At 33.8% G+C, this 15476-nt stretch overlaps 2 pseudogenes; one reads left to right on the top strand and one right to left on the bottom strand.

Annotated features, from left to right (window-relative positions):
• The first annotated feature begins 2122 nt into the window (after positions 1-2122).
• On the top strand, positions 2123-5523 carry LOC108845190 (protein SUPPRESSOR OF PHYA-105 1-like; annotated as a pseudogene).
• A 1983-nt stretch (positions 5524-7506) lies between these two features.
• Positions 7507-8904, bottom strand: LOC108845191 (F-box/kelch-repeat protein At3g18720-like; annotated as a pseudogene).
• Positions 8905-15476: the final 6572 nt, after the last annotated feature.

Here is a 15476-nt window from a genome sequence, read left to right as displayed (position 1 = left end):
TTTGGTTTGGCTTTTTGCGCCCATGATATTGCATAACTGGATGGTTCATGCATGCAAATACTTTTCAATAATGAGCTATAGGGATTATTTGTAACTTTTTTCTTTAATAAAAATGTATGATTTTGTATAAGCTTTGGATTCTTATATTTTAGTGAAACTTATGTTATCTATGATTTTCTGTTATTGAATTTTTATTATTATTTTATTATTATTATTATTATTATTATTATTATTATTATTATTATTATTATTATTATTATTATTATTATTATTATTATTATTATTCAAAAGTTGAATTACCATCAATTTTAATTATTCTAAAATCTTGTTGGGACTTGGGAATTTAGAAAGAGAGTCTTTACATTGTTATTCGTAAGACACATTTCAAAATAAAAATACTATATAGTTTTATAAGTAAACAAAAGTAAATATTCGACAATTACAAAAATATACAATATATACAACGTAATATATTTCTATACATATACATATAGATTCTCAGGTTTCATTAACTGAGTCCCATTCTCCTTCTCATTATTAACAGATCTCATCTAGGTGTTTTTTATCGCATCATCACACATTAAACTTCACAAGTAACCTAGATCTAGCACATATAACATTCACAAAGAATCCTAGATCCGATTAACAAAAGATTAGGGTCCCAACATTTTATTCTGCATGAGAAAAGTTGATATATGGTGTTTTTGGCATCATTACACATGTGTTTTCTTATTAGTTTTGATCTTTTATCGAGTCAGTCTTGTTCTTTACGAGTCATTTCAGGTCTGGAGTAGATTAAAAATTTGAAGGAAGGTGCATGAAAAAAATGTGCAAGAATTGAAGTTTTTCCCGCAGAACAATCAAGCGGAGCAGTCTGACGGTTGATCCTACCAAGAGCAGTCAGGCGATTGTTCCCGACATTTATGAAAGTTTCCATATCTTGGAATATTTTCCTTTTTTTTTTGTCAACCCAAACGATTTCATTAAAGAAGAAACTAGATGTTCAAAGCATACAATGCAGATTTAGCCAAAGCATCTGCAGCAGAGTTCAAAGTCCTAGGAATATGATGGAAAGAAATAGCAGAAAATAAAGAAGATAGATTCTCGATATCCAAGTTGATTCCGTAGAGTTCCACTGGATGTTTCTTCGAGATTAGTGCTTTGATGAGCACCTGGTTATCTGATTTAAGGCAGATATCAGTGCTTGGAATATTTTCCTTAATCAAATATTACCTCCTCTGAAGTCGACGGGCCTCCATATAAAAAGCGCTCATATCTCTATTTTAATACTTACGTTGTTTTTGTAAGAAACCTAGACCTATTCTTTTGGCGATTTGCTATTGTAAGGGAGACAGCTCTTCTTCTACCAAGAGATCATCCTGAACCCTCTATTCTTTATCGGAATTATATGCAGTATCATTCAAAATTCACGTCTTTGTTATCTTGCATCATGACCGAGTAGTCGGCTAGCTTGCCTAGGGTTCTAGGGTGTTGATCATATGAGTTAAACATAGATAAGCAATCGTTTTGTGTCTTCATTCATTCAGTTCATAATGCTCGCTTTAACCTGATCACTTACTACTAGATCTTAGGTTTATTTTACTCATTAACCGTGTAGTGAATAACTTGACATTGGGTGAATGAGCCGAGCATCCCTAGTCAGCGAAAGTAAATATTAGGGTGCTTGGTGAACCTATCAGACTTGATCTCTATTGCTGGTAATCGATCCTTGATCCAAATGAGAGTTTAGGTAACAAGATCGATCCGCAAAGGGAACAGCACCACGACAGTGGGCTGTACTACTCGGCTGATCCGTGTTCTAGATTGTGCTTTATTGTGCTTGAATAATTGTTTGGCTCAGTATCAACATCCGATGAAGAAACCCTAGATTGGCTTCTCTTTAATATTGAATTTAAATTTACAATCATTTACTTTACTTGCACGCTACCATCAGTTCAAAATCATCATTCGTTTGAGCTAAGTTGAAAACTCATAAGAATAAAGTGTTAACTGGTCCTCTGGTTTGAATCTGAAATACTACAATTACCATTGATCTACGTGGATTATCAACGAAGTGTGTCCACCGGAAACAACACCGTTGAGTTCTTCCAGTTTTTCTCAGATGATACTTAAGAGAGCTATAAAGGGGAAAGGAGTTGTAGGGAAAAACCAAGAAACTCCTCCTGAATTTGTTTCTGAGCAAGATTTCAAGGTAAAAAAAGTTGGATAATAGCAAGTCGCCTATCCCTCACGATGTGTTAACTGTAAAATCAAGTCCCAAAGGAAATGGGATTATATCACATGGTGATGGGAATCATACTAAATCTTCTTCTTGTTGAATCAGTTTGAGGGAGTTTCTTAGATCGTTAAGTAATGGTAAACGAGAGAAACGACATGGCCTTTCTCTATGTATGCAGCTGGTTGACTCAGCCCATTCACAAGGATTATTCTTGATGGACTTGAGACCATCCCTTTTTGCTTTGGTCTCTTTTTGCATCTGCATTCTCCACGGAATCAACTTCAGGCTACTTCAACTGGGAGACCGTTCGAAATCATAATCCATGTGATCGATTTAAACGAGGTTGATGCATATAATCCAGACAGTTGTGAACTTCAACAGCAAAACTATGGAAAACATTTAAGCGTGCTTTCGATGACAGAGAAAACAGTCTATGTCCGCATGGCTAGAAGAGCAATGCTATAGTTGTCTAGGGAGCTAAATGGAGAAGATATATGAGACAAAACAAATGTATATGCTCTTGGGTTCTTCTGTTTGAGATACGGACAATTACTTGTTCTACAGTTGTGATAAGTTTTTAAGTTTATGTAACTTGTTTTAAATACCATTGAGGATGCAACTTTTCTTTCCGCTGAAACACTTTTCTGTTACCATATAATGCTTCTACATCTTCATCGGAGTCTCCTCGAGGGTATAGAGGTAGTGAGTTGGGCTTTGGGTAGCTTCCATTTTGTTTCTTCAGACTATTATTCGTAATCCCAAAGATAGTATTTACAGTATGTAACATGTCAGTTTTCAGTTTATTGAAATCCCTAGACCATGGTTTATTTCAGTTGCTATGCCATTGCGAGTCCAGTGAGATGCATGCTGCAATGATGGCAGATTTACGTCAACGGATTCTACCACCAACATTTCTCTCAAAATATCCCAAGGAAGCTGGATTTTTCTTTGGCTACTATATCCTGAACCCTCCTCGAGACCAACATCTAGGTATTTAGTTGTGTGATTCTCTGAAATGATCATGTGGGGGGGGGGGGGGGTGTATTTACTAGAAGTGGTACAATGGAGGATGTGTGGACCTTTTAGAGGATTGTTTTTTTGCCATTAGCTTAAATAGTTGTTACACGTTTTCTCTGCCGGGTATACTTTTAATTTTATAAAGTGTTCTCCTTCAAAATTGTATAGATAAAGTGACATGCTACTGTGTGAATGCTGATTCTCTTCTTTTTCTGTGACAGAGAAATACTAAAGTTTGAGTTGATCTTCAAAGGATGATTCAGTGATATCGACTGCTGCTTATAAGGAGATATCTGAATTGTTACCTCATTTTCTGTCTTCACTAGAAAAGTAGAAGAAGAAAAATGCATCTAAGCTTCTGCAAGACATCCATACCTTGGAGGATGATATTAAGGAGGCCGAGCAAAGATATTCTTCAAATACATCTCTGGTGAGATCTCATGGAGCCATTGAAACAAGAGTACAATCATCTCCCGTGGACGAGTCCTGTACAACTACTTCTAGTGCAGACTGCTAATACTGACAGGTTGATGAGTAATATCTGTTAACTTGAAGATGCATATTTCTTCATGAGAACACAAATGAAGTTACCAAATATTGCCATCTGTTCTGACAAAAGCCTTCTAAAGGTCAGGGACAGGTCGTCTGAAAATCAAACTGAGAATCAGGATACGAAAACCAATGAAAATTTTTCTGATCAACTGAATGTGTTTTACGAAGGGCTGTGGAAATTTGCTAGTATAGCAAGCTTGAAACCCTGTGGGACAATAAGAATTAGATACCTTTTAAGCTCTGCAAGTGTGGTATGCTCATTGAATTTTGACCCTGGAGAGGAACACATAGCAGCTGTTGGGATATCTTTATGAATGAATCTCTCTGTGTTTAAGTATCCACTAGTTGAGATGGTCCAACAAATCCAAATTAAGCTGTGTTTGCTGGAATAATTACATTTAAACTACTTGGCCTCGACTGACTAGGATGGTGTAGTTCAGGTGAGTATGAAAATTAGTAGTTCTCCTATCTATGTCATGTTAGACTATTTATTTTATTTACCATCATCTGTTGCTCAGTAGGATCTATCATGTGCTTTTTTGCCTTCTTCCTCTTAGAGATGTGTGTGGACATGTTAATCAAGTGATATAATAGACATAGAGCTGTCTAAATGACCGTGAAAATGGTCGTGGTTTTCACTCGACATTTCGTATTGTGTGGTTACTACAGATATGAGACGTTGGGACTGGACAATGATTCTCGCAGTATACAGAACATCAGAAGGGAGCTTGGTCAGTTGATTTTTCTCCATCTGACCCGAAAAAAATTTGTCAGTGGAAGTGATGACTGTTCGGTAAAGCTTTGGAGAGTCAATGAGGCACTGCTCTTCCCCCTTGTCTCATATTATAGCCACAGAATTTTTAATGCCAAGCTACTGGACGTGTTTTTTTTTCACTCCACATGTAGTGGAATTTATGATTCTCTGTTTAAACATAGGACTACCTAAGTGTAGTGGAATTTGTTTTCATATCTGACTTGTGGCTATGTAAAAACGTTCATTAGGCACAATCTGCAGTCCAGCTAATGTTTGTTGCGTGCAATTCTCTGCATATTCCAACCACTTATTGGCATTTGGGTAAGCTGGTTACACGGTATATTGCTATGATCTTCGGTACGTTAGAACTCCTTGGTGCACATTGGCTGACCATGAGAAAGCTGTTAGTTATGTTAAGTTTATGGACTCAGAAACCATTGTCCATGCTTCCACTGATAACTCTGTCAAGCTTTGGAATCTTAACAAGACTGGTTTTTCTCCTAGTGCTTGTCCATTGACGTATAAAGGACATACGAATTAGAAGGTACCCTTAAACTTCTCATCGACATCATTCGTTAGTTCTAACGTCTTCTAATCATCTACATGAATAAATAATTTTGTTGGATTGTCAGTCTTGGATGGATACATAGAATCTGGTTCAGAGACCAATGAGGTATTTTTTTCATAATAACAACAAATTTCAGCCATTAATATAAAGTTCGTTTGTAACTTCACAAATATATCCTTCTTTACTTTTATTGCTTCTGAGGTATATAGTAACTATAAATCTTTAGCAATGCTAATGACTTCATACAAGTTTGGACCGGTGGATCCCATTTCTAGAAGCGAGTGCTTGGATGACAGTGGACAGTTTCTGTTGAGCGTATGTTGGAGAAAAAAATTGAATATGCTTGAGGATGCAAATTTTAATGGGAACATGAAGCTACTAAAATTGGTTTAACATTTTGTGGCATTTGACTCCTTGAGTAAATTCTTTGGACAAACTTTTTGAAGTGAAGCAATGTTTTTTTGTCATGGAAACAATGATCCTATGTGACCCCACGGTAGGTTGGCAGCAAACATATAAATCTTGGGGAAGTTGAAGCAAAAAAGCTGTCTGTGTCTGAAAAATATTTGATTCTTCATGTAACTGTTTTTTCTGAATTATACAGGGGTACTCTGGTTCCACAGAAGTGATCCAGACTAGTTTCATGTTGCCACATATCGGTCTCATGTTTCTGGAGATGCCGAGATATTAATTCTCCAATGGCCGGACTCTTATGATATGAATTTTCATATTCTTTTGAGTGATTCATATATAAACTGTAGAAGTATGTTCCCGTAGCTTAACTATGTAACTATTGTTGGAGATTTTCTGTCAAAGATAAATAGAGAGAAAAGAAGCCTATGATCATTGTTTCTCAGTTCAGTAATTATTTGCTACATTTTCTTCTTGTCAACAATATTTTCATTGATAATGTCCATTGCGCAATGGGCTAGTACAAGAAGATCATACAGGTCAATTCACATTACAATAATCTCGAAATATGATGAAAGGTCTTTAACATCTCGTCGCATTAGGTGCAGTTCGTTTGCTCACCTGGGTGATCCATCTGGGTGAAGATGCAAGTTAATGTTCGTTTTGTACATTAAAATACTACATTCAGATGGGTCACCCAACTGCATTTATGAAAACTCACCTCAAATTCTCATCCAAATGAGGGTGAGTCTTCACGGAGCATCTGGATGAAGATGAGTCTTCACCAAAAATTTGATAAATTTTTCGTCAAAAAAAAAAAATTCCCGCCAAAACCGAAAAATACAATTTCCCGTCAAAATCGGAAAACACAATTTCTCCTCAAAATCGGGAAAACATAATTTCGCCAAAACCAGAAAACGTAATTTCTCGCCAAAATCGGAAGAAAGCAATAACCCGTCAAAATCGTTCGTCAAAATCGGAAAAAAGGCAATTTCCCACCAAAACCAGAAAACACAATTTATCGCCAAAACCGAAAACATACACTTTCACGCCAAGACCGAGAAAATGCAATTTCCCATCAATACCGGAAAACATAATTTCCCTCCAAAACCGAAAACGCAATTTCCTGTCAAAACCGGAAAACCACAATTTCTTGTCAAAACCGGAAAACACAATTTCCCGCCAAAATTGGAAAAACGTAATTTTCCGCGAAAACTGAAAAACGCAATTTCTCGTGAAAACAGGAAAACACACAATTTCTGGCCAAAACCGAGATAAACGAAATGCAAAGACGAACAACACCCAAATGGAGCATCTGGATAAAGCATCCATATGGACTATCTAGATGCATCTTTCAGATGTACAAACGAACAGGGACTTACACCCATGAAGCCAAGCGTCAGGAGAGTGGAGAGAGCCGAGGACATGCATCAGGTATCCCTTTTGCATGAAACATTTTCGTGTATGTGAAGTGAACTGTTGACGCGATTTCACCAGAGAATCCGCGATACGCACCAAATTTTATAGCCGGACAAGACGATCTTCATAAAGCTGCTTCTCTTTTGACGCTTTCTTTTTTGTATGAATTATATTACAAAAAAAAATTGCATTTCGTTTGGTTTTATATCGATTTGATTTCAGGAAAGAAAACATTTGATTCGGGTATAGTAGAGAAATGAATGAAATGACTTAGAAGATGGCGCAAGGAAGCTATACGCCTTAAGATCTCAGAGTACGTTAGCATGGAGCCATTTATCCAGCGCCAATGCAGCTCAACGCAGCACAAGGTTACAGACTCACATTGTTTGAACTTTGAACATAACAACCAATTTAATCATATAAAGCACAATGTAAATACTTGCAACAATGTATATACTTGCAACTAACTTAATCATATAAAACACAATTTATGTAGTAAATCAAACTTTTAAATGAACGTGTAAATAAAGTTTCATAAGAGAAAACAAAAAGATGAAGTCAGAAATTAACCTTCAAAGTGGCCCATACATAATACGTCATGGATATATTCTGTTCCTCTCCATCTTCAAGTGAGCAGCTCTTGTAAAAGAGGCATGGTAACTTTTAAATACTGCCAATGCACCAACCTCTCTCTTCTCTTCCCATACCTTGTGTAGAAGGTTTTGTTTAAACACGGTGGATTTGTTGCCCCAGCGTGTATATATTACAAAGATGTCCCCTTCATGCTCTGTCATCAACATTTTACTCAGAGATACTGGAAAGGCCGGTCTCACTTGAAGAATATTCCAGGTTTCTTTAGACGGGTCAAGAACCCCAAGGAGGCCGGCGGGACTGAGACAATAGAAGATACCATTTGAGAATCAACATATGTCCCAAAAATAATGTTTCCTATGGTGACAAGGTAACGGGTGCTCTAAGTGATGGGTGGTCCAAACGGATTTACCAAGCTTCCAAGTATTGATCACAGAATATGTGATGCCCTTATGAAACAATATTGTATAGCTGAGTGAGATCACCATACAACTAGTTGATGTAGGAGCGGCTGAGAAGGCCAAGCAATAGTCGTCTTTGGAGTAGCATGACCCCTTGGGTAGGTAGAAGCGCTCCCGGGTAAACGGGTTTAGAAAGAATATCAAATCCGAAGGGCACTTTCCCCACACAAGCAACCAACCATCCCTAGAACAAGAGAATCTAAGTCCCTTTAGATCTTGAAAATTGAGATTATATGTTGCAGACCGTGATGGGTCCAAAAGAACGTAGTTTCCGTCATCTGATGATCCTCTTTGTGGATAAAAAAGTGAAGGACGGGGCTCTAAGTTCCTGACAGAAACTGCTACTTCAAGCCATGTCTTGCATATTAGAAGCTATTATGTTGTCTTTCAATCCGAGATAGGAAAGTATCTCGTACAGGAGATCTAACGGAATATTCAGATCCCACGATCCTGTAATACTAATACCCTTCTTTGATCCACGATCTCTTCTAGCTTTTTCAGTGTACCTACTGAAATTTATTAGAAGAAAAAAAAGAAGAAGATGAATTCGTAGTTTCTTATTGATATTCGAATGTTGTTATAGTGAAAACTAAACTCCATAAATGTTCGTTCTTTTGTGCAACAGTTACGTACATAACGTAGGACACAAACGTATACAAATCTAACCCTAATTTAGAGATCATAAACCCTGGAATTTCGATTAAAAGGGGAAAACTGTTTTTAGTAAACTCACGACTGGGGCGGTTTCTTTCTTGAATTGGTCATTGTGATCGGGGGAACAACGACGGTTGTGTATGCTATCACCAAATTTGATAGCCACACGGTTTAGGGTTAGGTCAATTATATAAGTAGTTTTTTATTAGTTTGGAATTTTATTTTTTAACTGACCCATTGTAAGGTAGTTTTTTATTAGTTTGGAATTTTATTTTCTAACTGACCCATTGTATTTTAAAGATTTGCAAGTAATTTTATAGTTATTTGCTTTTTCGGAAATTAATATTTTTAAAATCCGTTATTTTGTATTTGTTCTATTAGTATTTTTTTAAAACAAAATTTAGAGACCGAATGGATTGTGGTCGAGTGGTAAGGAGACGAGACTGTGACGCTAACACGTTTCAGGTTCGATTCACCTGCTGCGTGAAACTAAGTCACAATTATTTTGGTCACCTTACACGGATATGGATCTATGCTTTAAGATCCATTTGAATATCCGGAGAGAGAGTCTATCCGTAGGTTGCATCTCTTCTTGGGAATTAGTATGAGCCTCTCCATGGGCTTGAGATACCCCTGTTAATCAAAAAAAAAACAAAATTTAGGCTTGGTGGAACAAGGCAGAGTTGCTGCCGTATATCGGTGTATGCTACCTCCAATTTTGACACGAGGATTAGATGCCTTTTTAATAATGTTTATATTAATTTGACCCGAGAAAATAAGAATAAATATCCGATTAAAAACTGACTCAAAAGAAATTACTCAAATCAAACATTTTACTAACTATTTTTGTTCAACCCATCAGCGGCATCGCATCCCGTTAACTCGGATCGATAATCTTTCAATATCAAATTACCATTCTCAACCATTAACTGTAGACACAGAAAAATGAGATTCATCTCATTTCTTTGGATACCACAATTTTCCATATCACTTCCAGAATAATTAGTTTCCGAAAATTTTATCTAAACTTGTAATCTTCACCGTCACTTCAACACCAGATGAACTAGAAAAGAGAAGGACTGAGAAACACTAACCTACAGAGAGCGCCTAGAAGCCTGACTCAACAATCCAGTCACTGCCGTCAAAATTAGGGTTTGAACTCAACACCGCAACTGCCTAGAAAGTCTCTAACGACCTGCACAGTATTAACAGCCAAACAACACTAACAAAAGGATATCAAGTGAGCTGAAAATGGCACTGGTCAGGTTCCTTGGAGATCAGATGGCTTTTATTGAACTTGGGATTTTATAAAATTTTAGGTTTTTGCCCAGTAATCCCTTATTGGACGATGTATTTATAAAAAGTTTTACAAATGCCCTTGGATATAACATTTATAGAAATCCTATTAAATCATCTCTTATTGGAAAATATGGATTTCATAAGTGAGATTTATCATAAGTTTTTTGGGATATTAAAAACTGAATAATACTTAGGTTCACCTCTGGGGGTAAACTTATGAATTCACCTATTTCCTTATTTCAATTATATTGCCATAAATATTAATGTCACATAAATAAATAAATTATAAATTACAAAAGAAGTAAACTTTAAATTATAAACTCTAAATTAGAACTCTAAATTCAAATCTTAGATCTTAAATTTTAAACCAAACCCTAAACCCTAAACCGAAACCTATACCCTAAACCCAAACTATATACCATAAATTCTAAATCTAAATTTAAATCCTAGACCCTAATCTCAAACCATAAACTCTAAACTCAAACTCTAAACCCTAAACCCAAACTATAAACCCTAAATCCTAAACCTTAAACCCAAACTGTAAACTATAAATCCAAAATTTTCAAATACCTTTGGGTTAATGATCATCAAATGTATTTTCAAATACATTTTAGGGTATAGAGTTCGGGTTTATAGTTTACAGTTTGGGTTTAAAATTTAGGATTTAGGTTTTAGAGTTTGGGTTTAGGGTTTAGAATTTGGGTTTAAGGTTTATGGTTTGAGTTTAGGGTCTAGGATTTAAATTTAGATTTAGGATTTATGGTATATAGTTTGGGTTTAGAGTATATATTTAGGTTTAGGGTTTAGGGTTTGGTTTAAAATTTAAGATCTAAGATTTGGATTTTGAGTTTGAATTTAGAGTTTATGATTTAAAGTTTACTTTTTTGTAATTTATAATTTATTTATTTATGTGATATTAATATTTATGGTAATTTGATTAAAATATGGAAAGAGGTGAATTCATAAGTTCACTTCAGAGGTGAACCTAAGTATTGTTCTTAAAAACTATCATTTACCATTCAAATTCAATAGAATCAAATATCATCTAAAGAGATAAAATTCTTATTAAAAATAATCATTTCGTACGTAACTGAGATGGGAAGAGAATCAATTATCAGTTTTCTCACCATTATCGATCTTAGAGATGGTTCATATGATTAGCTAGCAACGGAGGTTTCAGCTAGAAGATGATGATGTGCGACCTGTCAGGCTGTCACCTTCTCAAACCTCCTTGTAGAAATCCAGTTTCAGCCACTCAAAAGTACTGAAGAATCTGAGTACAGTGGAGGAATAGTTGATTATATGTATGGTTTAGATCTGTCAAGCAATGGATTAAGTGGTGTTATCCCATCCGAGTTTGGAGAACTCTCGAGACAAGCCATGAACTATTGGGACTACACAAGACAGGTGATCTGTCAAAAGATGTTTGGATTTGTAACAACGCCAAATGTGTATAACTGGTATCAAGTCTGATGGTCGATGGCACATAGAAAGAAGGGGTCTTTTGTCTTTTTCGTTTTCTTTCCCTCTCTTGATACTTTACGAGGATGTTTCAAGCTTTTTTTGTTGTTGTTGTATTCTTTTAACTCCGTCACTTTATTTTATTCAACCCCACTACAACGTCTCTCTGTTTAAGCTTTTTAACCATCTCTATGGAAATTAACATTTGATAAACATATAACACCATTATTTGGAGATTTATTGATGTTGAAAGTTACCACAAACAAAATGAATAAAAAAATTTCAACTATACAAGTCTGAAAAACTATTTATACAAAACACAAACTCGATGCATCCAAATAGCTTGAAAATAATTTCACTCTTTGTTTCGATGAGGCTTTTGTCCTATAAAGAGGAAGAAGTGCTGATTTCTCTGACCTCATTTTTACAGAGAGGGCAAGTAGAATTAATTTTGAGCCATTTGTCTACACAGTCTACATGAAAGACATGTACACATGGCAGCTCTCTAACTTCTTCTTCGTCTCCATATCTAGCCAAGCAGATGCAACAGCTCTACAAAACCAATACCATCCGAGAACGTTTCAAATATTTCATCATATTTACAAATTTATCACTACATGCATATATTTATTTATATCATATAGTAGTATTATTGGTAAGTCCCTAGTATATATGTATTTAATATAAAAGAAATACATATATGTTGAAATATAAAATAAATTACACCAAATATTGGTATTTTGGTGTCTCATTGGAGTTGGCCTTAGGATTGGCTTCATCATGATCTGATGATTGTTATATTTAATTCAGAAGATAATTATATTAAACTACCACTACAATAATAAAAAATCTTGTAAGCAAAAATATAAAATAAAGAAAAAGTATCAGTTAAAAATATTCAAAAATCAAAATAATATATTTCCTTGGTATAATAGCATCTCACCAAAAAAAAAAAATCTTTCCTTGATACAATATCTGTAAGGTTTTGGTTCTATGCTCTCTTTTTTTTTTTTGTAACTGTCTATGCTATCTCTTGCAAGTCATGTTTCACATCAACCAGGTAAGTGTCTTTTGAATATTCTCCTTTGCCCTTGTAACAAGTCGGGACGAAAAAGGGAGGAAGAAGAAAATGAATTTTTTGGATATCATAGAGCATATGAATCTACAATCAGTAAATTGGCAAAATATCGATTTTTGGATACTTGTTCATCATGACACTAGCAGTTCTATCTACCATTCGCCTTTGTTGTCAGGTAGCATTTTTTTGTTTGATAAATATCTTCTTGTAAAATATCAAATATGTGACAAACATTGCTAATAGAATTGTAACCGAAAGAGGCAAGTTGGTTCACAGGGCACATGGCTACTTCACAAGCCCATCAGTGCATCCTTTTCATAGTCCCGCTATAATTTGGTCTCTTTGTGCTAATCTTTAAGTTCTTTAATCAAAAATTCATAGCAAGACTAATAATTGTTTAATTTTCAGTCGTCATATATAAATCTGTAGGCGGCAAAAAATATATGCTAAGCAAAGATTAACTACTAAACCTATCATGACTGAAGCTGCCGGGGTTGGGAGAGAACGATAGGTCATTCAACTATTTCCCTCATATATTGTGTGTAACTTTCCTTTTTGGAATGAACCATAAATCGAATTTCTATATATACTTTTGCTGATTATTGAACTTTTTGTATGTTTAAGCACCTTGAAAATACAAGGTGACTCTAGATTATTCGCACTGCAACATTCATGTTCGAGTCATTTAAAAAGATTATCGAGTTCGAAAAACAAAATGATTGATGCATCTGATCCAACGGCTAATACCTCTCACTAGTTTGTAAAATAGCCACCCATAAAGATTACATCAATCATTCAGTTAACAACTATATAATTATATAACAAATCATTGGCATTGTCTTACATTCAACAACCGAGGTGCTCCAAAGTAAAATAAGTCAAGTATATATAATCATCATACACTACCGAAAAAAACTATTGTGGAATAAATTCAAATGGTAAGATGTTTAAACAAACTCACTAAATATTTTATACTATAGTTATCAATCAAAACCATAAATTATGAAATATTACTTCGGCACTAGAACGATAAACAAATAACTTATGCCAAAGTAAACCGAACTTAATTGTTTAGAGCGTGTAAGCAAATTACCTAAACAAAGCAACAAATGTTTTAGGTTGTAGAACGCCATCAAATTATACATGAATTGTTTTCTTTTGAAACCACATGCATGAGATACGAAAATCTTTTTCAAAAATACAAATATGTACTGATTAACCGATAATCACGCTGATCAACACCTGCTAGCAGTTAAATTAATCAGAAAACAACATAGCTTGAAAAGAGACGTGAATCATTGTTTAAAAAAGGAAAAAAAAAATTGGAGAGACTCATGGAGTCATGATGAGTATGTTGTTGAGCTTGGCTGCCACTCTGTCAGTCAGCCCCACCATAAACTCCAAAAGATGAATTATATAAAATTGTTTTTTGTCAAGAACATATTTTTATATATTTTAACAAAATGCTAACAATAAATTTATACAAAATAAAAATTATAAAAATAGAAGTCCCAGAACAAAAGATAATACATCACATGGCCTTGGAAGGCCATCGCATTATTTGAGAAACTTTCTAAGTATTTTTAACACAAGCTTTTTTGTTAACACAAGCTTTATATTTAGTTAATATTAACTAATTTGTCAAATGAATGACTAATTTATTTTATTTTTCACTTTTTTATTTTAGTTACTCATATAAAAATGTTGAATCATTTTTTGATACTGATGTCCTGACATTTAGCAAACTAACCGTCGGTTTATATTATATATTCGTTTTTTTCAAATTGTTAAGTTTTATTCTGTGTTAAAAAAAACCTTTTATAACAAAAACAATAATAACTAATCATTTGTTTTGTTCAGACCCAAATTAGATTATATCAATATTTTTAAATGATCAGTATACTCATGTGTTTTTTGAATGTTTACTGCTATCCATATTTGAACACTCTCTTAGATTCTATAGTTGACCTAAAAAAATTTTCACTAACGAGTTTTTTTACAAATATATATCATCTTACTAGAGGATTTTTCGCATATGAAAAATCATCAATATATATGGATATTAATGCTATATTTAAAACGGAAGAAATAATAAAGTTTTTAGCAAAATAGATATGAATCCCAAAGATACTCTAAACTGGCAAACACATCTATATTATTAAAAGAGAAGTACCCATATAAATTGCCCTTAATTTTTAAAAGTTATTTACACTACTATGCCACTGAGAATTAAATAAGCTACCTATTTTAATGTTTGTCTTTTTCAGTTGATTTAATGTGATGTCCTAATATAAATTAAGTTACCTATTTTAATGTTTGTCTTTTTCAGTTGAGTTAATGTGTTGTCCAAATATAAAATTTAACTTTCCTTCTCTGTTAAATCAATTTCGAAATTATTTATAATTTTATTAATTGCTGTCTTTTCAGTTAATAAATACATTTATTAATTCTAAATTTACCACATTTAATAATAATAAAAATCGCATATGGGTATGGTATGAAAATTATTGTGCCATCACTATCTTTAATATTCGAACTAAACCAATTTTATGTTAAGTTTAAGTTTTTGCATACATTATTCAAATTTATTTTTTTATTTACTTTATATTTTAAGAATATTTTTTAAACAATTTAAATGAGTTATCATATAAATGTTAGATTTATTTAGGTGATCTCCAGTGTCGGTGATACATTTTACGTTAAACGCAAAATTATTAAATTACTTAATTTAGTACTATTACATTTACAAATATAACATTTAGTACACACACAAATTAAAATTTAAAATTAAATACCGAGTGAGATTATTTTCTTAACAAATTTATATTAATAGAAATTCCAAATATTTGGAATTTGAAAGCATTATGTTCCACACATATACTGTTTTAATTATGATAATTGAATTTATATTAGAATATTTTACTAAATTTTAATTTTAATTTTTTTATAACTGCCAAAAATTAGTTTTTGAT

Source organism: Raphanus sativus, chromosome 3 (assembly GCF_000801105.2).
Source record: "Raphanus sativus cultivar WK10039 chromosome 3, ASM80110v3, whole genome shotgun sequence".
NCBI lineage: Eukaryota > Viridiplantae > Streptophyta > Magnoliopsida > Brassicales > Brassicaceae > Raphanus > Raphanus sativus.
Note: the sequence above shows the minus strand (reverse complement) of the source record. Positions and strands in the feature narration are given on the sequence as shown.